Here is a 26601-nt window from a genome sequence, read left to right on the forward strand (position 1 = left end):
CTGAGAAGCAGCAGTTGCACAAGCAGCCCACCCTGGTCCAAGGAACAGCCTGCCCCCATCTGAGGAGCAGCAGCCACCTGAGCAGCCCATGCCCATCTGAGGAGCAGCAGCTGTGTGAGCAGCTCCACCATTCCAATAAGCAACACCTGTGCGAGCAGCCCACCCCCATTCGAGGAACAACAGCCTCATGCACAGCTCACCCTCAAGGAGCAGCAGCCTTGCGAGCAGCCTGCCACCATCTGTGGAGCAGTAGCCATGTGAGCAGCCCACCCCATTTGAGGAGCAGCAGCTTCATGAGAACACACACCCATTTGAGGTATAGCAGCTGCCCCAGCAGCCTGCCCTGGTCCAAGAAACAGCAGCTACATGAACATGCCACCAATATCCAAAGTGGAAACCCCACGCAGCCTGCCCCCATTTGAGTAGTAGCAGTCACACGCAGCCTGCACCAGTCTGAGGAAAAGCAGCTGTGTGAGCAGTCCACCCTCATCCGAGAAGCAGCATCTGCATGAGAAGCCTGCACCCATCCATGAAGCAACACCACATGAACAGCCCACGCCTGTCTCAGGAGCAGCAGCCACGTGCATCCCACCACTGTCTGAGGAGCAATAGCCCCCAGAGTAGCCTGCCCCTGTCTGAGGAACAGCAGCTGCATGCAGCCCACCCCCATCTGAGGAGCAACAGCCTCATGAGCAGCTCACCCCAGTCCGAGGAGCACAAGCTGTGCAAGCAGCATCCCCCCACCAGCCAGAGGAGCAACCACTGCTGCAAACAGCACCCATCAGAGGAGCTGCTGCCAACTAACAAGCAGTAGCTGCCACAACAGCCAGAGGATCATCTACTGCTCGAGGATCCACTGCCACCCAAAGAACAGCCCCTGAATGATTGGACACCTGGATCCTTTGGTGAGAACAAAATTGGGTAGACAAAGAAACCCCCTTAGGAAAGAAAAAGAGGAATATTCAGAAAAGTACTAGGTTAAATGGAGGCATGTAATATGTCAGAAAAAGAATTCAGAATAAGGGTCATACAGTTCATAAACCGGATGGTTGGAAAAATCAACTTATGTAAGTATCAGGAAGAAATAAAGAGTGATATAGCTGCAACAAAAAAACAAAATGGAAAGTTTAAACAGTAGTCTAGGAGAAGTGGAGGACCAAATTAGCAAATTAGAAGAAAGGGAAGCAAAACACACCCAAACTGAACAGCAACAGGAGAAAAAAATTAAAAGATGGGAGGAGAGCCTAAGGCAGCTTTGGGAAAACATGAAACAAAGCAACATACGAATAATAGGGGTGCCAGAATGACGGTAAGGGGAACAAGGCTTAAAAAACCTATTTGAAGAAATAATATCAAAAAACTTCCCTGATGTGGGGAAAAAAAAGGCACACAAGCACAGAGAGTGCCAAACAAGATGAACCCGAAAAGACCCACACCAAGACACATCATAATTACGATGGCAAATGTTCAGGACAAAGAGAAAATCTTAAAGGCTGCAAGAGAGAGACAGGAAGTTATGTACAAGGAATTTCCCATTAGATTATCAAATAATTTCTCAACAGAAAACCACCAGGCCATAAAAGAAAGAAAGGCAACTTACAAATTGATGCAAAGCAAGGGACTGCATCCAAGAATACTGTATCCAGCAATGCTATCATTCAAAATTGAAGTGAAAATAGGAGATTCATAGACAGAAAAAGCTAAGGGAGTTTATCACTACCAAGCCAGCAATGCAAGAAATGCTAAAGGGACTGCTATAAAATATTAAATAAAAAGGGAAGAAGGAACACAGGCACAAAAAATAACAATGGCTACAAACAATTACCTATCAATAATAACTTTAAACATAAACAGACTAAATGCTCCAATCAAAAGACATAGAATGTCTGAATGGTTAATAAAACAAGGTCCATATATATGCTGTCTACAAGAGACCTGCCTCAGAAAAAGGGACTCACACAGACTGAAAGTGAAGGGATGAAAAAATATCTTTCCAGCAAATGGAAATAAAAAAAAAAAAAAGCTGTGGTAGCAATACTTATATCTGACAAAGTAGATCTCAAAGTGAAGACCATAACAAGAGATAAGGAAGGCCACTTCATAATACTAAAGGGATTGATACAACAAGAGGATATAACCCTGATAAACATATATGCACCCAATGCAGGAGCACCCAAATACATTTAAAAAAAACTCCTGAAAGATATCAAAGGAGAGATATACACAACAATATGGTCACAGTAGGGGATTTTGATACCCCACTGACATCACTGGATAAATCCTCTAAACAAAATATCAGCAAAGAAACAGCATTTCTAAATGACTCACTAGATTAGATGGACTTGACATCTTCAGAACATTTCACCCCAAAGCCACGGAATATATGTTCTTCTCAAGTGCACATGGGACATTTTCAAAGATAGACCACATATTAGGTTACTACCAAAGTCTCTCCAAGTTCAAGATGATTGAAATCATATCAAACATTTACTCAGATCACAATGGCATACTAGAAATAAAGTACAATAAAAACAATTTTAAAAATTCAAGCACTTTGAAGCTGAATAGCATGCTATTAAACAATGATTGAGTTACTAAGAGATCAAAGAAGAAATTTAAAACATCTTGGACACAAATTCTAATGAAAACACAACAATCCAAAATCTATGGGACACGATGAAAGCAACCTTAGAGAGAAGTTTATAGTTCTACAGGCCTACCTCAAAAAAAAAAAAAAAAAAGAAGAAGAAGAAGAAGAAGAAATCATAGGAAATCACCAAACTCTACAACTTAAATATTTAGAAAGAGAGCATCAAGAAAAGACCAGGGTGACCAGAAGGAAGGAGATAATACAGATCAGAGCAGAAATAAATGACATAGAGATCAATAAAACATTACAAAAGATCAATAAAACCAAGAGCAGGCTTTTTGAAAGGATAAACAAGATTGATGAACCTCTAGCCAGGCTCACCAAGAAGCAAAGAGAGAGGACCCAAATAAACAAAATCAGAAATGAAAGAAGCAAAATAACAGCAGACCCCAAAGAAATACAAAGAAATGTTAAAAAAAAATACTATGAACAACTCTATTCCAACAAACTAAACAACCTAGTGGAAATGGAGATATTCCAAGAAAAATACAACCTTCCAAAACTCAATCAGGAAGAATATAAAAATATCCACAGGGCGATAACTATGGAAGAAACTGAAGCAGTCATCAAAAAGCTTCCAGCAAACAAAAGCCCGGGGCCAAATGGCTTCACAGGGGAATTTTACCAAAAATGCAAGGAAGAACTAAAGCCTGTACTCCTAACACTATTCCAAAAAATTCAAGAGGAAGAAACACTTCCAAGCTCATTCTATGAAGCCAGCATTACCCTAACACCAAAACCAGATAATGACAGCACAAAGAACGAGATTTACAAGCCAATATCCCTCATGAACATAGTTGCTAAAATCCTCAACAAAATTCTAGCAAATTGGATTCAACATTACATCAGAAAGATCATACAACATGACCAAGTAGGATTTATCCCAGAGATGCAAGGATGGTACAATATCCGCAAATCAATAAATGTGTTACATCATGTAAACAAATTGAGATATTAAAATCACATAGTCATATCTTTTGATGCAGAAAAATCATTTGAAAAAAATCCAACACCCCTTCTTGATATAAACTCTCAGCAATGTGGGACTAGAAGTAACATACCTCAACATAATAAAAGCCATATAAGACAAACCCATAGCCAACATCATACTCAATGGGCAAAAACTAAACACATTTCTGCTAAAAACAGGAAGAAGACAGGGATGCCCACTCTTACAACTCCTGTTCAATATACTACTGGAAGTACTAGCCATTGCGATCAGACAAGAAGAAGAAAAAGAAGGCATCCAAATTGCAAAAGAAGCAGTACATCTGTCCTTATTCTCAGGTGTCATGATACTGTACATACAAAAACCTAATGACTCCATCAAAAATTATTAGACTTAATAAATTAATTCAGAAATGTAGCAGGATACAAAATTAATGTAAAAAATCTATAGCATTTCTATACACCAATTGTGAACTTAGTACAGAAAGAGAAACTAAAAAAGCAATCCCATTTACCATCGCACCAAAAATATTAAGATACCTAGGAATAAACTTAACTAAGAAGGTAAAAGACTTCTACTCAGAAAACTACAGGACACTGGAAAAAAGAGATAGAGGAAGACATAAACAGATGGAAGAACATACCATGTTCATGGATTGGTAGAATCAACATCATTAAAATGTCCATACTACCCAAAGCTATCTATAGATTCAATGCACTTCCCATTAAAATATCAATGTCATATTTCACAGACCTAGAGGAAACTCTCCAAAAATTCATCTGGAATACAAAAAGACCCCAAATACCTCTAGCAATCCTGCAAAAGAAGTACAAAGTATGTGGGATATCAATACCAGATATCAAGCTGTATTATAAAGCCACTGCTCTCAAAACTGCCTGGTACTGGCACAAGAACAGACATATAGATCAATGGAATAGAATAGAGAACCCAGAAATCGACCCAAACCACTAAACTCAATTAATATTTGAAAAAGGAGGCAAGAACATACAATTGATTCAAGACAGTCTCTTCAATAAATGGTGTTGGTAAAATTGGACAGATACATGCAAAAAAAATGAAACTAGACCACCAACTTACACCATACACAAAAACAAACTCAAAATGGCTAAAGGACTTAAATATAAGACAGGAAACCATAAAAATACTAGAGGAATGTGCAGGCAGCAAAATCTCAGTCATATGGTGAAGCAATTTCTTTACCAATACAGCTCCTAGGGTAATGGAAACTAAACAGAAAATAAACAATTGGGACTACATCAAAATAAAAAGCTTTTGCATAACAAAGGAAACTATAAACAAAACAATAAGAAAGACAACTGCATGGGAGAACATATTTACCAATGTTATCACTGATAAAGGTTTAATCTCCAACATTTACAGAGAATTCATACAACTTAACAAAAGGAAGATAAACAACCCAATCAAAAAATGGGCAATGGACCTAAATAGATACTTTTTGAAAGAAGACATAAGGAAGACCAAGAGACATATGAAAACATGCTCAAAGTCACTAATCATCTGAGAGATGCAAATCAAAATGACATTGCGGTAGCATCTCACACCTGTCAGAATGGCTATCATCAACAAACGACAAGTGCTGGCAAGGATGCAGTGAAAAAGGAACCCTCCTGCACTGCTGGTGGGAATGCAGACTGGTGCAGCCACTGTGGAGAACAGTATGGAGTTTCCTCAAAAAACTAAAAATGGAACTCCAATTTAACCCAGTGATCCCACTTCTAGGAATATATCCAAAAAAAGTAGAAACACCAATCAGAAAGGATATATGCACCCCTTTGTTCATAGCAGCACAATTCACCATAGCTAAGATTTGGAAACAGTCGAAGTGCCCGTCAGCAGCTGAGTGGATTAAAAAACTGTGGTACATTTACACAATGGAATACTATGCTGTGGTAAAAAATAAGGAATTCTTACCATTTGCAACAGCATGGATGGAACTGAAGAGCATTATGCTAAGCAAAATAAGGCAGTCAGAGAAAGATAAATATCACATGATCTTACTCACTTGTGGAATATAATGAACAACATAATGTGATGAACAAAAACAGATCCAGTGACAAAGTAGCATCAATGAGACCCTCAAAGCCCAGAGGGAAGGTAGGGGAGGGTGGGGGTAAGTGGGAGAAATCAACCAAAGGACTTGTATGCATGCATATAAGGCTAACCAATGGACACAGACAACAGGGGGGTGAGGGCATGAGTGAGGGAATTGGGGGCAATGGGGGAACAAGGACATATATGTAATACCTTAATCAATAAAGAAAAAAATAAACGAAGAAATAAGGAAAGAAAAATAATATCTGTAACGTGTACCTCTAAAAAAACAACAACCATGAAACAGACTGTCAAATCTCAGAGGGAAGGAGGGGGTTTGTGGAAGAAATCAACCACAGAACTTGTATGCATATATGCATAACCCATGGACACAGACAATAGTGAGATGGAAGTCTGGGGCGGGGGCGGGGGTGGGGTAGAAGGAGGTCAATGGGGAAAAGAGGGGACATATGTAATACTTTCAACAATAAAGATTTTAAAAATTAAAAAATCTATTATAGATATTTTACTACACATTTTCTTAGGCAAATAGTGATTTATCAAAAAACTGTTAAAGAAAAAAATGACAGCACGTAAGGGGAAAAAAGTAGTCTATATACATTTATTCAAGTTTTCCCATTTCAAATTTTTAAAAACTAGCCTATTCTTTACCACTGTTATAGATTTTTGAGAATTAGAAATGCATTCATAACAAATGAATTCCTTTATCAAGGAGGGAAAAAATGATCTCTCACAAACGCTGGAGAAATAAAAACAAAACAACAAACAAACAAAAATTCCACACACAAGCCAGGCATTATGTTCTGCTAGAAATAGTGAAGTAAGATGCAGAAGTTAAGGTTTGATGTGGTTTTCAGTCAAGAGATCCTGTCAGCTCTAGGAAAAAAGCCACACAGCTTATAAAGTTTGGTTGACATTCCCTTTGATGGATCATCATGAAAGGCAGCAAGTCCTGTGGCTGAATTTTTTAAATGACTAAGCAAGTTTCAGAGAGTTAATACATTGAGGGAAAAACAGAGGTGCTTAAATCCCACATACTTGCTGGTGGATTCCGGTGAATGGGAAATATTTATTTTCTGTGTACAAAAGGATAAAAGAACCCTCCAGGGGACATTCACTACCAAAAACTATAGGTTAAGTGAGACCAGACCTTAATCAATCAGCCTGAGAATTGCTAGCATGGTAACTACTGTGTTGCTATTGTTAAGAATTCCTGGTGGCTACTGGGCTAAGAGACATATCAAAGAAATAATATTTATCATTGTTCTCATTTTAATAAAAGTTTGGATGTTGGTAAAAAAAAAAAAAAGACTGCGTTCACTGTGTCCCATAGATTTTGGATTGTTGCATTTTCATTGTCATTTGTTTCCAGGATGTTTTTTATTTCTTCTTTAATCTCTTTGGTAACCCATTCATTGTTTAAACACATGCTATTTAACCTCTAAGTGTTTGAATTTTTATTATTCTTTTTATTGTAGTTTATTTCTAATATTATGCCATTGTGATCTGAGAAGATGCTTGATATGATTTCTATCTTCTTGAATTTGGAGAGACTTTGCCTGTGTCCCAATATGTGCTCTATCATTGAAAATGTACCATGTGCACTTGAGAAGAATGTAGATTCTGTAGCTTTGGGGTGGAATGTTCTGAAGATGTTGATTAAGTCCATCTGATCTAGAGAGTAATTCAGGATTGCTATTTCTTTGCTGACTTTTTTGTCTAAAGGATATATTCAGTGATGTTATGTGGGTATTAAAGATTAAAGTCTCTTACTGTGATTGTATTGCTGTCAATCTCTCCCCAGATATCTTCTAGAAATATATATATATATATATATATATATATATATATATATATATATATATATAGAAATATATATATATATATATATATATATATATATATATATATATATGCATGTATTTGGGTGCTCCTGCATTGGGTGCATTTATTTTTACCAGATTTATATCCTCTTGTTGTATTGATCCATTTAGAATTATGAAGTGGCCTTCCTTGTCTCTTGTTATGGCCTCCACTTTAGGGTCTATTTTGTCATACATAAGTATTGCTACACCAGCTTTTTTTTTTCCCATTTGCCTGGAAGATATTTTTCCATCCCTTCACTTTCAGTCTGTGAGTCCCTTGTTCTGAGGTGGGTCTCTTGTAGACAGCATATATATGGATCATGTTTTCTTATCCATTCAGTTACTCAGTGTCTCTTGATTGGAGCATTTAGTCCATTTACATTTAAGGTTATTATTGATCGGTACGTTTTTGTAGCCATTTATATTCTTTAGGCCTGTGTTCCTTCTTCCCTTGCTATTTCTTCTTTTTACAACAGTCCCTTTAGCATTTCTTGCATTGCTGGCTAGGTAGTGATAAACTCCCTTAGCCTTTTTTGTCTGTGAAGCTCCTAATTTCCTCTTCAATTTTGATTGATAGCCTTGCTGGATATAGTATTCATGGCTTTAGTCCCTGTCTTTGCATCACTTTGTATACTTCATTCCATTCCCTTCTGGCCTGATGTGTTTCTGTTGAGAAATCATTTGATAATCTTATGGAAGATCCTTTGTAGGTAACTCTCTGTTTCTCTCTTTCAGCCTTTCAGATTCTCTCTTTGTCATCAATGTTTGCCTTTGTAATTATGTGTCTTGGTGTGCATCTTTTTGTGTTCACCTTGTTTGGGACTCTCTGTGCTTGTGTGAGTTTTTTCTTCACCATATCAGGGAAGTTTTCTGTCATTATTTCTTCAAATAGGTTTTCTAATCCTTGCTCCACTTCTTGTGGTTCTGGAACACCCATTATACATATGTTGGTTCGTTTCATGTTGTACCAAAGCTCCCTTAGGCTCTCCTGCTTTTTAATTTTTTCCTCCAACAGCTGTTCAGATTGGGCTTTTTTTTCTCTATGTTATCTTCTAGCTCACTAATTCGGTCCTCTGCTTCTCCTACTCTACTGTTGAAACCTTCCATAGTGTTTTTTTAAGATAGTTATATCACTTTTGATGTCCTCCTGATTCTTGCATATGTTGTTGATGTTCTTGTCCTTCTGGTTTATGAACTGTAGGACCATTACTCTGAATTCTTTATCTGACATATTGCATGCCTCTCTTTCATTTACTTCCTTTCTTGGTGATTCCTCCCTTTTTCCCTTAGGGCAGTGGTCAGCAAACTCATTAGTCAACAGAGCCAAATATCAACAGTATGATTGAAATTTCTTTTGAGAGTCAAATTTTTTTTAAGTTAAACTTCTTCTAACGCCACTTCTTCAAAATAGACTCTCCAAGGCCGTGGTATTTTGTGGAAGAGCCACACTCAAGGGGCCAAAGAGCCGCATGTGGCTCACGAGCCGCAGTTTGCCGACCACACCCTTAGGGTATTATTTCACTGTTTCCCCAATTTCGCTATCACTAAAATGTCCAAGCGCTAAGTTGCGGGGGCCTGAGTCACATGCAGTGGGAGCGTTGCACAACCCAAGCATCACTGAAGAGCTCAGGCACTGAGACGTATGTCTGCTATGGGTTGGTGGGAGCTGTGGGTGCTGAAAGTCAGCACACTAAAGAGTCGTCTGGCTCTGGGGTGTGTGGCATGGCCACTGATCATCAGCAGCAACCCTATCTGGTGGGTATGCAACTAGAATTTGAGTCACGGGCGCTCAGTGTGTGGCTGCCTTGGGTCAATGGAGGCCTTGTGTGCTTATAATCAGAGTCTCCATGTGAATGCTCCAAGAATCAGAGTCCACTCATGTGCTAAGAATCAGAGTCACGGGCGCTCAGTATAGCCACTTTGGGCTAGTGGGGCCTCATGTACACACTGAGAATCAGAATCCCTGCATGCTTGCATCAGGAATCAGAGTCATGGGTGCTTTTTTTTTGCCGGCTTTGGTCAGCAGGGGCCTTGTGCACACACTGAGTATCAGAGTCCACTCGTGTGTATGCCAAGAATCAGAGTCACGGGTGCTAGGTTCAGCCACCTTGGGTTAATGGGGGACTCACAAGCACACTGAGAATCAGAGTCCCCATATGCATTTGCCGAGAATCAGAGTCCCCACGTGCGTGCGTCAAGAATGAAAGTCACAAGTGCTTGGTTCGGCCACCTTGGGTCAGAGGGTACCTCATGCGCACGTGCCTAGAATTGAGTTCCTACATGCGTATGCCAAGAATCAGAGACAAGGGTGCTTGTTTTTGCCACCTTGGGTCAGCGGCACCTTGCACATGCACACGCACGCTGAGAGTCAGAGTCCCTTTGTGCATGGGCTGAGAATTATTGTCATGGTGCTCAGTTCAGCTGCCTTGGGTCAGTGGGTGGCCTTGCGTGTGTGTGCTGAGAAATAGAGTCTGTGCATGCACCAAGATTCAGACTCATGGGTGCTAGATGTGGCTACCAGGCATTAGCAGGGGGCCTCCATGCTGAGAATCAGAGTCCTCGTGCATGCGTGCACCAAGAATCGGTCACGGGCCTGCTAGTTGGCCAGCTTGTAAGGTCATCCTGGGTTGGTGGGAGGCCTGCTCATGTGTCACAGGTTGCATGGGCACCTGCTCAGTGAGGGGGATGTGCTCTGTGACTCAGAAATCTGTGACCTGGATGGCTGGAGTCTCAGTGACTGTAAGTCAGCAGCTGTGATAGCAGGTCTTTGTCCAGAGTGGCTGTAGGGTCCCGGTTTGTGTCTAAGGCCTGTCTGGGTGGTGGTGAGGCTGGGTTCCCAGTCACAGCAGTTCTTCCCTTCAAAATGACGTAGTTTCTGTGCCAGTGCTGGCCCCCTGGGAGTGCTTGCAGCAGCAACGGGGTCTCACAGTCTAAGAATACCCAGTCTGCCAGCCTCTGAAAGTCCTGCAGAACCTAACTGTCCCTAACTCACACACACATACACACACACACCACACGTCCACATACTCCCCTTTCATTCCCTCACTCTCTCACACTTTCTCACTGCCATCCTGCCAGTCGCCATCTTCCTATGCTCTACACTGAATTATTTTTCTGACATTGTATGCCTCCATTTTATTTAGTACCTTTTCTAGCATCTCTGCCTTTCCTTTCCTTTGGGGGTTGTTCTATGTCTCCCCATTTTTGCTCTCACCAAAGGATCTAGACACTGAGTTGCATGGGCCCTGTGGCTGCAGCAGTGGGCATGGCAGGAGGGTCATGCTCTTCAAGACTCCCTAGAGGGCCAAGGTGCCAGGACACAGGGGGCCTGGGGTTGAAGCAATGGGCCCAGCAGGCAGGTCAGGCATTCTCAGGGCCCAAGGCTAAAGCAGCGGGCCCGGTGGATGTGTTGCCCAGTCACAGGGCCCAGAGCCAAAGTTATGGGCTGGTGGGAGGGGAGCACACTCTGGAACTCACAGGAGTCTGCCATTGGGGAGGCTGGAGTGCTGGTGTCCGTGGGTCTGCAGCTGAGTAGCAGGTCTTTGGCTAGAGGGGCTAGAGGGTCCAAGGTGGTGTCTGAGGACAGTCTGGGTAGTGGTGAGGCTGGGCTCCTAGACACAGCAGCTCTCCCCTTCAAGATTGCATGGTTTCTGTGTCAGAGCCGGCCCCCGGGCCGCCTTGGGAGTGCTTGCAGTGGTATCAGGGGCTCCCCGTCTAGGAGAGCCCAGTCCGCCAGCCTGAGGACTCTATCATCTAACTGTCACACACACACACACACACACACACACACACACACACACACCACATCCACACACTCCCCTTTCGCTCCTTCACTCACTCACACTCTCTCCCTCACTGCCATTTTGCCAATCGCCATTTTGATTCTCTCAAGTCTCAATAAATTTACATTGTTTTAAACAACTAAGTATGTAGTAATTTCTTTCACAGCAATAAAATACTACTATGAGGACCCTCTGGAGGAGCAAGAAAACCTCAGCAATGTGCTGGAGATAAATTGTCACATGTCCAGAGCTGAGGAAGGTGACATAGGAAGCCAGCCAGAGTGTACCTCACATGTGACAGAACACAGCAGGTGAAAGATCATTGGTTATGGGCTCTTGAGGGAGGGGTGCTTCAATATTCTGCATAGCCCACAGTGCTCCAGCACGAGCTCCCGATTTAGTCATGCAAGACCTCTCCTGTCCCCTTACCTTCCCTTTTACACCCATCTCTCAACCTCCAGCTACCAATGAGGATGAGGATCAGAAGCCATAGTTAGCAAGCTAAAAGTCATTGTTGTCACTCCTAGTAACACTGCTGTCGACTACAGTGGTTTTAATATAAATTCCCCTCCTTGTGGTTGAAATCTCAGAATTGATGACAGTTTTAGTCTGAAGATAGACTATGTTTCCTAGAAGCACAGCTCTCTCTGGACTTCTATTTTTACTGCGACCATGTGGCTATGGAGGACATGGGCCACTTCTTATGCAAGTTGGCCAAGGAGAACATAGAGGGCACTGAACATCTCTTAAAGAAGCAAAACCAGTGCTGTGACTGCATTCTCTTCCATGGTGAGCTGAAAATGTCCCAGGATGAGTGGGTAAAACTCAGTGCACCATGGAAGCTGCCATGACCTCGGAGAGGAAACTGAATCAGGCCCTTTTGGAGCTGCAGGCCCTGGGTTCCTGCAACTTCTGTTCTTTCAGTCCCAAAGACAGCAACCCCTTCTTCATAGTGTTGTTGAAAGTATTAAAGGTAATTAATGTGAAAGTATTAACACAGCAGTACCACATAAAGTGCTGAATAAATGATAGTCATTATTGTACTATTATATCTTTCTCTGATATGCCTTGGAAAAAGGAAACCTGAACTTTAAACCCAACTTTTATCTTAACTTGTGGTGTGTCCTTGTCATTTGTTGATTTTTTTTTTATTGTTTAAAGTTTTACATATGTCTCCTTTTTCCTCAATTGACCCCTCCACCCCCAGCCATTCCCAATCCGGGCAAGCCCCCACCACCCCAGTGTCTGTGTCCATTTGTTATGCTAATATGCATTCATACAAGTCCTTTAGTTGCTCTCTAACACCCCTCCCCTACTATTAGTCTCTAGATCAATCTATTCTTGTTCATCAAATTATGTTGATCATTATATCCCACATATAAGTGAGATCATGTGATATTTATCTTTCTTCAACTGGCTTATTTTGCTTACCATAATGCTCTCCAGTTCCATCCATGTTGTTGCAAATAATAAAAGTTCCTTCTTTTTTATAGCGGCATAGTATTCCATTGTTTAGATGTACCACAGCTTTTTAATCCATTCATCAGCTGATGGGCATTTAGGCTGTTTCCAAATCTTAGCAATTGTAAATTGTGCTGCTATGAACAAAGGGGTGCATGTATTATTTTTGATGAGTGTTTCAGGTTTCTTGGGATATATTCCTAGAAGGGGGTCACTGGGTCAAATGACAGTTCCATTTATTGGGTGTTTTTTTTTTTAGGAAACTCCATACTGTTTTCCACAGTGGCTGCATTCTCACCAGCAGTGTACTAGGGTCTCCTTTTCTCCACAACCTCATCACACTTGTCATTGGTTGATTTGTTGATGACAGCCATTCTGACAGGTGTGAGGTGATATCTGATTGTCATTTTGATTTGAATCTCTTGGATGATTAGTGACTTTAAGCAGTTTTTCATATGCCTTTTGGCTTTCTGTATGTCCACTTTGGAGAAGTGTTTATTTAGGTCCTTTACCCATTTTTTAATTGGGTTGTTTGTCTTCCTTTTGTTAAGTTGTATGAGTTCCTTATATATTTTGGAGATTAACCCCTTATCAGATGTATTGTTGGCAAATATGTTCTCCCATGTAGTGGGCTTTCTTGTTATTTTCATGATGGTTTCTTTTGCAGTTCAGAAGCTTTTCATTTTGATGTAGTCCCTTTTGTTTATTTTCTCCTTTATTTCCATTGTCTTAGGAGATGTATCCATAAACATATTGCTATGAGAGATGTCTGAGATTTTGATGCCTATGGTATCTTCTAGGAATTTCATGGTTAAATGTCTTACATTTAAGTCCTTTATCCATTTAAGTTTATTTTTATGTATGGTGTAAGTTGGTATTCTAGTTTCATTTTTTTGCATGTATCTTTCCAATTTTACCAACACAATTTATTGATGTGACTATCTCTGCTCCAACATATGATCTTGCCGCCTTTGTCACATATTACTGAGCATAGTGGCTTGGGTCGATTTCTGGGTTCTCTGTTCTATTCCATTGATCCATATGCATGTTCATGTGCCAGGACCAGACAGTTTTTAGTACAGTGGCTTTGTCGTATACCAACTTGATGTCTGGTATTGGGATTCCTCCAACTTTATTCTTCTTTCTCAAGATTGCTGCAGCTATTCGGGGTCTCTTTTGGTTCCATATAAATTTTTGGAGAGTTTGTTATTGCCGGAAACCAAACATTGAGACATTGGAAGTTAAATGTGAAAAGGGAATCCGGAATGCTTTGGTCAACCTTAATCGCTCTGAATGGTCAGAGCTAGTCACTCATTGTTTAGTTGAGACATTGGTAGTTAAAGCAACTCTCACCTGTTAATCATATGTAAATTATTGCTTATTGTCTATTATTGGAATTTTCTGCCTAAAGGATATGGGTGTATCTCAGAACCCCAATAAAAGGGATGGCAAAGGCCAGAGCAGTGGGTGGAGTTGGGCTCCCGCCTGGTCCCCCATTTACCCAAATTGATTCTTTTCTAGCTTCTCTTCATTTTGATTGCGGCCTTCTCCAGAAACCGGACCTAAACGGGAACCCTGAAACACGCGGGACGTGACAAGGGATTCCACAGTTATAGGTCAGGGAAATATGCTGTTGGTATTTTAATAGAGATGGCATTGTATATGTAGATTATTTGTGGTAGTATGGACATTTCAATGATGTTGATTCTACCAATCCATAAACATGGTGTATTCTTTCACTTGTTTATGTTTTCCTTTATTTTTTCAATGTCCTGTAGTTTTCTGAGTACAGGTCTTTTACGGCCTTGGTTAAATTTATTTCTGTGTCTTAATTTTTTTGTTGCTATGGTAAATGAAATTGTTTCTTGTTTTCATTTCTCTTTCTGTGAGTTCATTATTGGTGTATAAAAATTTCATTGATTTCTGGGTGGTGATTTTGTATCCTGCTACATTTCCAAATTCATTTAGTAAATCTAGTAGTTTTTTGGTGGAGTATTTAGGGTTTTCAATGTGTAATAATCATATCATCTGTGAACAATGAGAGTTTTACTTCCTCCTTTCTGACTTGGATGCCTTTTATTTCTTCTCATTGTATAATAGCTCTGGCTAGAACTTCCAGTATAATGTTGAATAGGAGTATAGAAAGCAGACACCCCTGTCTTGTTCCTGTTCTTAGGGAAAATGGTTTTAGTTTTTGCCCATTGAATATGATGTTTGCTATAGGTTTGTCATATATGTCCTTTATTTTGTTGAGATATGATCCCTGTATTCCAAGTTTGCTGAGAGGTTTTATAAAAAATGTGTGTTGAATTTAGTTGAATACTTTTCTGCATCTATTGATATGATCATATGATTTTTGTCTTGCAATCTGTTAATGTGATGTATCACATTTATTAATTTGCGTATATTGTGCCAGCCTTGCATCCCTGGAATAAATCCCACTTGGTCACGTTTTATGATCTTTTTAATGTGTTTCTGGATCCTACTTCCTCATATTTTGTTGAGGATTTTAGCATCTATGTTCATCAGGTATATTGGCCTGTAATTCTCTTTCTTTGTAGTGTCTTTATCTGGTTTTCAAATTAGGATAATCCTGGTCTCATAAAAGAGCTTGAAAGTGTTCCTTCCTCTTCAGTTTTTTGAATAGTTTGAGGAGGATAGATGTTATTTCTTCTTTGAATGTTTGATATAACTCCCCTGTGAAGTCATCCCAGCCAGGGCTTTTGTTTGCAGGGAGTTTTTGATTACTGCTTCTATTTCATCATTTGTTATTGGCCTATTCAAGTTTTCTGATTCTTCCTGATTTAGTTTTGGGAGATTGCATTTTTCTAGGAATTTGTTCATTTCATCCATATTGTCCAGTTTGTTGGCATATAGTTGTTCATAGTATTTTCTTACAGTCTTTTGTATATCTGTGGGGTCAGTTGTTAGTTCTCTGCTATAATTTATGATTTTACTTATTTGGGTCCTCTCTCTTTGTTTCCTGATAAGTCTGGCTAACAGTTCATCAGTGTTCCCAGGAAGTTGGTTTTTTTTTTCTTTCTTGATCTCATTGGTAACCCATTCACTGTTTAATAACATGTTATTTAGCCTCCATGTGTTTAAATGTTTTTGAGTATTTTTATTGTATTTTTACTGTAGTTTATTTCTAATTTAATTCCTTTGTGACCTGAGATGATGTTTGATATGATTTCAATTTGCTTGAAATTGTAGAGACTTGTTTTGTGTTCTATAATGTCTATCTTTGAGAATGACCCAGGTGCACTTGAGAAGAATGTGTAGTTTGCAGTGTTGGGTGAAATGTTCTATAAATGTCAATTAAATCCATCTGGCCCAGTGTGTCATTTAGAGCCACTATTTCCTGGTTAATTTTTTGTCTGGAAGATCTATCCAGTGAAGTCAGTGGGGTGTAAAAGTCCCCTACTATGACTGCAGTGCTGTCAATCTCTCCCTGTGAACTATCCTACACCCACCTAAGTGGAAAAAGAAAGAGAGATAGAAACATCAAGATTAGAGAAACATATCATCAATTGGCTGCCTCCTGCATGCCACCCACCAGGGATCCAGCCTGCAACTTGGGCATGTGCCCTGACCAGGAATCAAACTGAGGACCTCTTGGTGCATGGGTCAACACTCAACTACTGAGCAACACCAGCTCAACTATCATTTTACTTTTTAAACAATCCCAGAGGTTTCTGTGCTTTACTTTCTCCCACCTCTCTCATCTATCACCAATGGATTTCATGTAAAACACGTACATCTCTTCTTTAGATTGTAATGTATAAAATAATGTGCACAATTGCCATTCTCAGGTGCATTATCTCAGCCTGTTGAGATTTTGCTTCATGGCAATTGTCAACGGTCTTGGCTCAAATAAACTCACAAAGACTCTTCACAGGTTTGAATGTTTCTTATGTGGACAAGAACGAGAGAAAGGATACAGGTAGGGTTCTCATACATTTATGGTGTGTTCTGTTCCTCCAGCCCCTTTCCTCTTACATCCCTTATGGAACAGTGCATTGACATTCTACTTTAAGAGTTATACTATATGCACCTCTTTCTCTAGATCTGTTTTTGTTCATCAGTTTATGTTGTTCATTATATTCCATAAATGAGTGAGATCATGTGATATTTATCTTTCTCTGACTGGCTAAAGAAAAAAAATGGAGGGAAAAAGAGTTATACTACATTTCTCTTTGATAAAACTGATCATATAATGAAAAAGAAATAATCTTGAGGAAATATATGTTTTTTATTACTATGTAACAAATCACCACAAACTTACTATCTTTAAATAACAATTATTTATCACTAAAAATTATGAGGATCAGAACACTGGGTAGATTTGACTGAATTCTGTACATAGGCTAAATTTAAGAAATTGGCATAACTGAGTTCTTTTATGGGAGATTCAAGGAAAATCAAGTTCCAAGCTTATTCTTATTAGTGACAGAATTTATTTCCTTGCATTTGTAGGACTGAGGTTCCTATTTCCTTGCTGTTTATCAGCCAGGGAGTGCTCTTAGTTCCTAGAATTCACCCATATTCTTTGACACATAGTCACTTCAATATTCAAGCCAGAATCAATGCCTAAAATCCTTCTCATGTTTCAAATTTCTCACTTAACCTGTCTCTGACATCTAGACGCAGAATTAAAGGTCTCATGTGAAAAGATCAGACCCATCTAGATAATCTTACTATCTTAAAATTAGCTTTGCCCAAAAACAAATATATGGAACTGGATCAAACTAAAAAGCTTCTGCACAGCAAAAGAAATCACCAACACAAAGGCTTCCACCTGAATGGAAGAAGATATTTGCAAGCAGCACCTCTGATAAGGGGTTAATAACCAAAGTATATAAATACTAGTAACTCATACAACTCAACAACAAAAACAAACAAACAAAAAATAATCCAATTAAAAACTGGACAGAGAAAAAATGGCGGCTGAATAGAGTCGTGTTTGGAGTCTGGTCCTGAGGTGGAGAGTAGGAGCAGCAGAGGTTCGCAGGGGGAGTGTATGTTGGCAAGCTAAGGGACAGCTAAACTCCAGGAGAAGGCGGGGGAGTACTGGCCAGGGTTCCCCTGACCATGCAGCACCCACAGGGGCTGGGTCCCCTCCCAGAGCTGCAGGCTCACCGGGCACCTCGCCATCTTGCAAGGAAAGGAGGATTTTATTGGAAACCTGACTTTCCACAACAACTGCAAACACTGAACAGCTGTGAGCACCAGAACACCGGTCCCCTATCGGCGCAAACATTCGGATTCAAAGGAACTCTTCACTGCACCACAGAAAGGTCAGATTTCGCCTGGGATAAGGTGTGGTTTCTAATCCCCGCGGTGGGAGAGGGAAGCATGCGAGCTGCAGGACTGGCAGGACACGGGAGGTCTGGGCCTAGAAAAATCTGCGGCAGTTGGAGCTGCCGTGACCCATGAATGTGGAAGGGGGTCCTCTGAGCTGCTAACAGAAGTTATCTCTAAAAAGCAACTCATTTTAATCTGACGAGGAGGGTCAGACTAAGAATTTTCAAAGGAGTGCAGGCTCCTTAGTCTTGCGCGCAAACCCACTGTCAGCATACTTGGGCTCTTTCCGACTCATTACTAAGCCCAATACATAGGAAAACCCAGTTGGGGAATACCCTGAAAGACTGCAGGGAGAAGTTGTTTTTCCGGAACCTGGGGAGCAGAGCTGGGTGTGACCATCAGAGAGGCAGCTCTGAGGCATACACCTCCACAAACCGGTAGTGAATGCCATAGAGGGGGGGGAAAAAAGAAGCTATAGAGGCCCGGAAGTCAATTCAGAAACACTGCCACCCAGGGGCCGAAACACTAATTGTCTCTGGTGTAATCAAAAATAAATATGAGAAATTAAGACATGGCTGGCTTAAAAATCAGGACTGGCTTACAACACTGAGGAGCAGTGGAACAAAGGGAACTGAAATACCGCCCAGACTGGGAAACAAGCGTACCAAACAGAATAATAGAGGAAGTGAATGACAGCCGCTACTGCACATTTTAGTCTTCCTATTTTTTATTTTAAATTCTTTTTTAAATTTATTTTTTATTCTAATTTTTTATTTTCATTTTTTGGATCTTTTACTTAAGAAACTAAATTTTTTTCTTTTTCCTCACTCGATTTTCACCTTTTTAATTACCACATTTTTATTTTCAATCAGCATTATTATTACTATTATTTTACTTTTTTTTAAAATGTCATTTGATTTTCTCTTTCTTTTATTTTGGGATTAGTGTCCTACATTATATTTGCATCTTTCCCTTACAATCGTTTTACCCTATCTCAATGCTAACATTATGACATCACTCTCCTCCTAACCTTTCCCCTTTTGGTCTCCTGTTTATCTTAACCCTTTCTGGCTTTAGATTTTCCCTACTTTTTCAGTCTACCCTCTGCTAAAATTTCACCCTACTTATATATCTAATTCCCAAACCCCTGCTCCAAGTCCTTATATACTTCTCTCTACGCTACCTTAAAAAATTGTTTTTCTCTCTAGACTTTTGTTGTTGTTTGCTTGAATGTTCATTAGATTGAATTTTTATGCTTTCTTATGGTAATGTTTTGATTACTCTTTTTGTTTGTTTGGATGGGTCTTTTGTTTGCTTTGTTTTTGTTTGTTTTTTACTTTTGTTTTCCCTTGCCTCACTTGATATTAGTTGGTATTGCAGTTTGTATTAATCTCCAGGCTTGTGTTGCTAGAATTTGCTGGGATTAGTGGATGTTCTATTGGAGTTTACTACCCATATATATAGTTTGTTCCCCTTTTCTCTCTTAGTATCATTCTTGTCTCTCTTGCTTTTTTTTTCTTTTCTTTTTTTGTGTTCTCTTTTCCCAAGTTCAGATTCACACTCTTTTTTGTTGTTGTTGTTCTTTCTTTTTCCTCTTCCTTTTCCTCTTCTATTACCTAATTTGTCTTTCTCTGGTGGTCACCTTTATTGGAGGTTATTAATATTGTGAATACAATTCTGTTCAGTGCCTTGTGTGTTGTGTCTGGTTGTGTTGTATTTTGTACCTTTAAATCAACGCAGGAGAGAGAGAACTACATAACCAGACAACCGGAGAGAAAGACCATGTGGAGACAAAGAAATAGCCCCCATGGGAAAGAAAAGCAGGCATCACCAGAAAAGGAAGTAAACGAATTAGAGGCAAACAACCTATCAGAGAAAGAATTCAGAGAAATGGCAATAAGGTGGCTGAAAATGGTGGAAGACAAATTCGACAATATGAGTAAGAATCAAGAGGAAATGAAGAAGAACCAAGAAGAAATGAAAAATGACATCGCTGCTGTAAAGAACTCAATAGAAAGCATCAAGAGTAGACAAGAAGAAGCAGAGGACCACATAAGTGAGCTAGAAGACAAGATGGAAAAAAATACCCAAGTACAACAGCTTCTACAAACAAAAATTAGAAAGCATGAGGAGAGCCTAAGGGAACTTTGGGACAACATGAAACAAAACAACATCAGGATAATAGGGGTACCCCAACGAATGGAAACTGAGCAAGGAATAGAAAACCTGTTTGAAGAAATAATAACAGAAAACTTCCCTGATATAGGGAAGAAAAAACCCACACAAATACAAGAAGCTCACAGAGTTCCAAGCAAAAGGAACCCCAAAAGACTGACACCAAGGCACATTATAATTAAGTTGGCAAACACCAACGATGAAGTAAGAATCTTAAAAGTGGCCAGAGAGAGAAAGACAGTTACATACAAAGGAACCCCCATCAGACTAGCAACTGATTTCTCAACAGAAACTCGTCAGGCCAGAAGGGAATGGAATGAAATATACAAAGTCATGCAAAGGAAGGGTCTGAATCCAAGAATACTGTACCCAGCAAGGCTATCAATCAAAATAGAAGGTGAAATCAGGAGCTTCACAGACAAAAAAGGACTAAGGGAGTTTATCACCACCAAACCAGCAATGCAAGAAATGCTAAAGTGTCTGAGGTTAAAAAAAAAGAAAGAAAGAAAGAAAGAAAGAAATGAGAAGCAAATAAGGAACACTGGGTGTAGAATAAAAATGGTGACAAATAAGTACCTATCAATAATAACTTTAAATGTAAATGGATTGAATGCCCCAATCAAAAGACACAGGGTAACAGATTGGATAAGAAAACAAAAACCCATATATCTGCTGTATACAGGAAACCCACCTCAAAAAAAAGGATGCATACAGACTGAGAGTAAAGGGATGGAAAAAGGTTTTCCCGGCGAATGGAAATGAAAAAAAAGCGGGGGTAGCAATACTTATATCTGACAAATTAGATCTCAAAGTGAAGGACATAAGAAGAGATAATGAAGGCCACTTCATAATACTAAAGGGAGCAATCCAACAAGAAGAAATAACTCTAGTAAACATATATGCACCCAATACAGGAACACCAAGATACATTAAAAGACTCTTGAAGATATCAAAGGAGAGATTGACAGCAATACAATTATAGTAGGAGACTTCAATACCCCACTATCACCATTGGACAAATCCTCTAAACAAAAAATCAGCAAAGAAACATTAATCCTAAATGACTCACTAGACCAGATGGAATTAATCGACATCTTCAGAACATTTCACCCCAAAGCCACAGAATATACATTCTTCTCAAGTGCACATGGGTCATTTTAAAAGATAGACCATATGTTAGGACAGAGGCAAAGTCTCTCCAAATTCAAGAAGATAGAAATAATATCAAGTATCTTCTCAGATCACAGGGGCATAAAACTGGAAATCAACTACAATAAAAACAACCCAAAGAAATCAAACACATGGAGACTAAACAGCATGCTATTAAACAATGACTGGGTTACCTAAGACATCAAGGAAGAAATAAAAAACATCATGGCAACAAATGACAATGAATACACAACAATCCAAAATCTATGGGACACAGAGAAAGCAGTCCTGAGAGGGAAGTTCATAGCTCTACAAGCCTACTGCAAAAAACAAGAAACAATGGTAATAAATTACCTAACCCAACAACTCAAAGAGTTAGAGAGAGAGCAACAAGAAAAGCCCAGTGTAAGCAGAAGGAAAGAAATAATAAAGATCAGAGCAGAGATAAACAACATAGAGACCAAAGAAACAATACAAAAGATCAACAAAACCAAGAGTTTGTTCTTTGAAAGGATAAACAAGATTGATGAACCTCTAGCCAGGCTCACCAAGAAGCAAAGAGAGAGGACCCAAATAAACAAAATCAGAAATGAAAGAGGTGAAATAACAACAGACCCTGACGAAATACAAAGGATTGTCACAAAATACTACGAACAACTCTATTCCAACAAACTGGACAACCTGGAGGAAATGGACATATTCCTAGAAAAATACAACCTTCCAAAACTCAATCAGGAAGAATCTAAACAGCTCAACAGGCCAGTTACTATGGAAGAAATTGAAGCAGACATCAAAAAGCTTCCAGCAAAAAAAAGCCCAGGGCCAGACGGCTTCACAGGAGAGTTTTACCAAACTTTCAAGGAAGAACTAAAACCTATCCTCCTCAGACTATTCCAAAAAATTCAAGAGGAAGGAACATTTCCAGGCTCCTTCTATGAAACCAGCATCACCCTAATACCAAAACTAGATAAAGACAACACAATGAAAGAGAATTACAGACCAATATCCTTCATGAACATAGATGCCAAAATCCTCAACAAAATTCTAGCAAATCGGCTACAGCAATACATCAGAAAGATCATATACCATGACCAAGTAGGATTTACCCCAGGAATGCAAGGATGGTACAATATCTGCAAATCAATAAACATGATACATCACATAAACAAATTGAGAGATAAAAATCACATAGTCATATCAATAGATGAAGAAAATGCATTTGACAAAATCCAACACCCTTTCTTGATAAAAACTCTCAACAAGGTGGGAATAGAAGGATCATACCTCAACATAATAAAAGCTATATATGATAAAACCATAGCAAACATCATACTCAATGGGCAAAATCTAAAACCATTTCCCCTAAAAACAGGAACAAGACAGGGATGCCCACTCTCACCACTCCTGTTTGACATAGTTCTGGAAGTATTATCTATAGCAATTAGGCAAGAAGAAGAAATAAGAGGCACACAAATTGGAAAAGAAGAAGTGAAGCTGTCCTTATTTGCAGATGACATAATATTGTACATAAAAAACCCAAAAGAATCCATCAAAAAACTAATAGACTTAATAAATGATTTCGGCAATGTAGCAGGATACAAAATTAACACCAAGAAATCTATGGCATTTCTATACACCAATAGTGAACTTACAGAAAGAGAGACTAAAAAAGCAACCCCATTTACCATCGCACCAAAAAAATTAAAATACCTAGGAATAAACTTAACTAAGGAGGTAAAAGTCCTATACGCGGAAAACTACAGGACACTGAAAAAAGAGATAGAGGAAGACATAAACAGATGGAAGAACATACCATGTTCATGGATTGGTAGAATCAACATCATTAAAATGTCCATACTACCCAAATCAATCTACAGATTCAATGCTCTCCCCAGCAAAATAACAACAGCATATTTCACAGACCTAGAAAGAACTCTCTAAAAATTCATCTGGAATAAAAAAAAGACCCCGAATAGCCACAGCAATCCTGAGAAAGAAGAATAAAGTAGGAGGGATCTCAATACCAGATTTCAAGCTGTATTACAAAGCCACTGTTCTCAAAACAGCCTAGTACTGGCACAAGAACAGACATATAGAACAATGGAACAGAATAGAGAATCCAGATATCGACCCAAACCACTATGCTCAATTAATATTTGACAAAGGAGGCATGAACATACAATGGAGTCAAGACAGTCTCTTGAATAAATGGTGTTGGGAAAATTGGACAGATACATGCAAAAAAATGAAACTAGATCACAAACTTATACCATACACAAAAATAAACTCAAAATGGATACAGGACTTAAACATAAGACGGGAACCATAAAAATACTAGAGGAATCCACAGGCAACAAAATCTCAGACATATGCCAAAAGAACTTCTTCACTGATACTGCCCCTAGGGCAATGGAAGCTAAAGAGAAAATTAACAAATGGGACTACATCAAAATTAAAAGCTTTTTTTACAGCATAAGAAACCATCAACAAAACAGCAAGAAAGCCCACTCTATGGGAGAACATATTTGCAAATGCTGTCACTGATAAAGATTTAATCTCCAACATCTACAGGCAGCTTATGCAACTTAATAAAAGGAAGATAAATGATCCAATAAAAAAATGAGCAACGGACCTAAACAGAATATTTTCAAAAGAAGACAGTAGGAAGGCCAAGAGACACATGATAACATGCTCAAAGTCACTAATTATCTGAGAGATGCAAATCAAAACAACAATGCGGTACCATCTCACACCTGTCAGAATGGCTATCATCAACAAATCAACAAACGACAAGTGTTGGCGAGGATGCGGAGAAAAAGGAACCCTTGTGCACTGCTGATGGGAATGCAGACTGGTGCAGCCACTGTGGAGAACAGTATGGAGTTTCCTCAAAAAACTGAAAATGGAACTCCCATTTGACCCAGTAATCCCACTCCTGGGAATATATCCGAAGAAACTAAAAACACCAATCAGAAAGGATATATGCACCCCTATGTTCATAGCAGCACAATTTACAATAGCTAAGATTTGGAAACAGCCTAGGTGCCTGTCAGCAGATGACTGGATCAGAAAACTGTGGTACATCTACACAATGGAATACTATGCTGCCATAAAAAAGAAAAGAATTCTCATCATTTGCAGCAACCTGGATTGAGTTGGAGAACATTATGCTAAGTGAAATAAGCCAGTCAATGAAAGAAAAATACCACATGACCTCACTCATTTATGGATAATAAAGAAAATTATAAACTGTTGAACAAAAAGATAGATACAGAGACAGTAAAGCATCAAACAGACTGTCAAATTACAGGGGGAAGGTTAGGGAGAGGTGGGGGAGATAAGAAATCAAACGAAGGACTTGTATGCATGCATATAAGCATAACAAATGGATGCAAAACTCTGGGGGGTGAGGGCATGTATGGGTGTGGGGTGGGGGGACAATGGTAAGATATGTACACATATAATACCTCAATTAAAAAATAAAATTTTAAAAAAACTGGACAGAGAGTAGGGGACTTTAACACCCCACTGACATCACTGAATAGATCTTGTAGACCAAAAAAATAAATAAATAAATAAAAATTAGCAGGAAATGACACTCTAGATCAGATGGAATTAATTGACATTTTCAGAACATTTCACCCCTAAGTTACAGAATATACATTCTTTTCAAATGCACATGGGACATTTTCAAAGATAGACCACATATTAGAACACAAACTAAGTCTACAAGTTGAAGAAGATTGAAATCATATCAAACATCTTCTCAGATCACAATGGCATGAAATTAGAAATCAGTTACAATAAAAATACTCAAACACACTCAAATATATGAAGGCTAAATTGCATGTTATCAAAATTGAATGGGTTACGAATGAGATCAAGAAAGAAAGAAAGAACATCTTGGAAATAAATGAAACTGAAAACACAACAATCCAAAATCTATGGGACACAATGAAAGCATGTCCTGAAAGGGAAGTTCATAGCACTACGGGCCTACCTCACAAAACAAGAAAAAATGGTAATAAGTTATCTAACACTAAAACTTAAAGAATTAGAAAGAGAAACAGTAAACACCCAGAATAAGTAGAAGGAAGGAAATAATAAATATCAGAGACAAAATAGAGACTAAAAAAAAAGTCCAAAAACCCAAAGAAATCAAAAGCTGGTTCTTTGAAAGGATAAACAACTTTGATGAACCTTTAGCCAAGCTAATCAAGAAACAAAGAGAGAGAACCCAAATAAACAAAATCATAAACAAAAGAGCCAACTTAACACATTGCAGACTAGTAGTTTTATTGCTAGCTTTACCCAGTGGCCAGATAAGTTTCTATTGAACGAGTGCAAAAAATGTTTTACAAAAATGTTAAAGGCACATTTTAAAATTAAATACCCATTGCATTTTGAATTTGTTTGTTACATGTTCTTACAAGCTAATATATTTTTAAAGTATGATACTTTATAAAACACTGTGTAACATGAAGCGAGAATTCTCATGATGTGTCCTCAGTGTGTTAACAACTGATTCTGCAGAAATGAAAAAGATTGAAAAAAAAAACAAAGCAATATGAACTAATATATTCCAGCTAACTGGACATCCTGGATGAAATAATAATATTTCTAGAAATATACAATCTTCCAAAACTCAATCAAGAAAAATCAGAAAACCCGAATAGGCCAATAACTACTGATGAAATAGATGCTGTAATAAAAATCTTCCATCAAACAAAAGCCCTAGTCTAGAGAGTTTCACAGGGGAATTTTACCAAACATTAAAGAAGAATTAAGACCTATTCTCCTCAAAATATTCCAAAAATTCAAGAGGAAAGAATACTTACAAGCTCTCTCTATGAAGCCAGTATTATCCTAATTCCAAAACCAGATAAAGACACCAAAAAGAAAGAGAACTACAGGCGAATATCTTTCTGAACATAGATGCTAAAATATAACAAAATTCTAGCAAATTGGATCCAGATGTTGTGTTATATAGTTATATACCTGAAATGTATATATTATTAACCAAATTTACATCAATAAATTTAATTAAAAAATTAATACCATGGGGAAAAAATGAAATGACCTACCATTCCATGAAAAGACATGGAAGAAGCTTAAATGCATATAATTAAGTAAAATAGGCAAATTTGAAAATTCTATATACTCTATTGTCCT

This window comes from Cnephaeus nilssonii (assembly GCF_951640355.1).
Source record: "Cnephaeus nilssonii genome assembly, chromosome: X".
NCBI classification, from domain to species: domain Eukaryota; kingdom Metazoa; phylum Chordata; class Mammalia; order Chiroptera; family Vespertilionidae; genus Cnephaeus; species Cnephaeus nilssonii.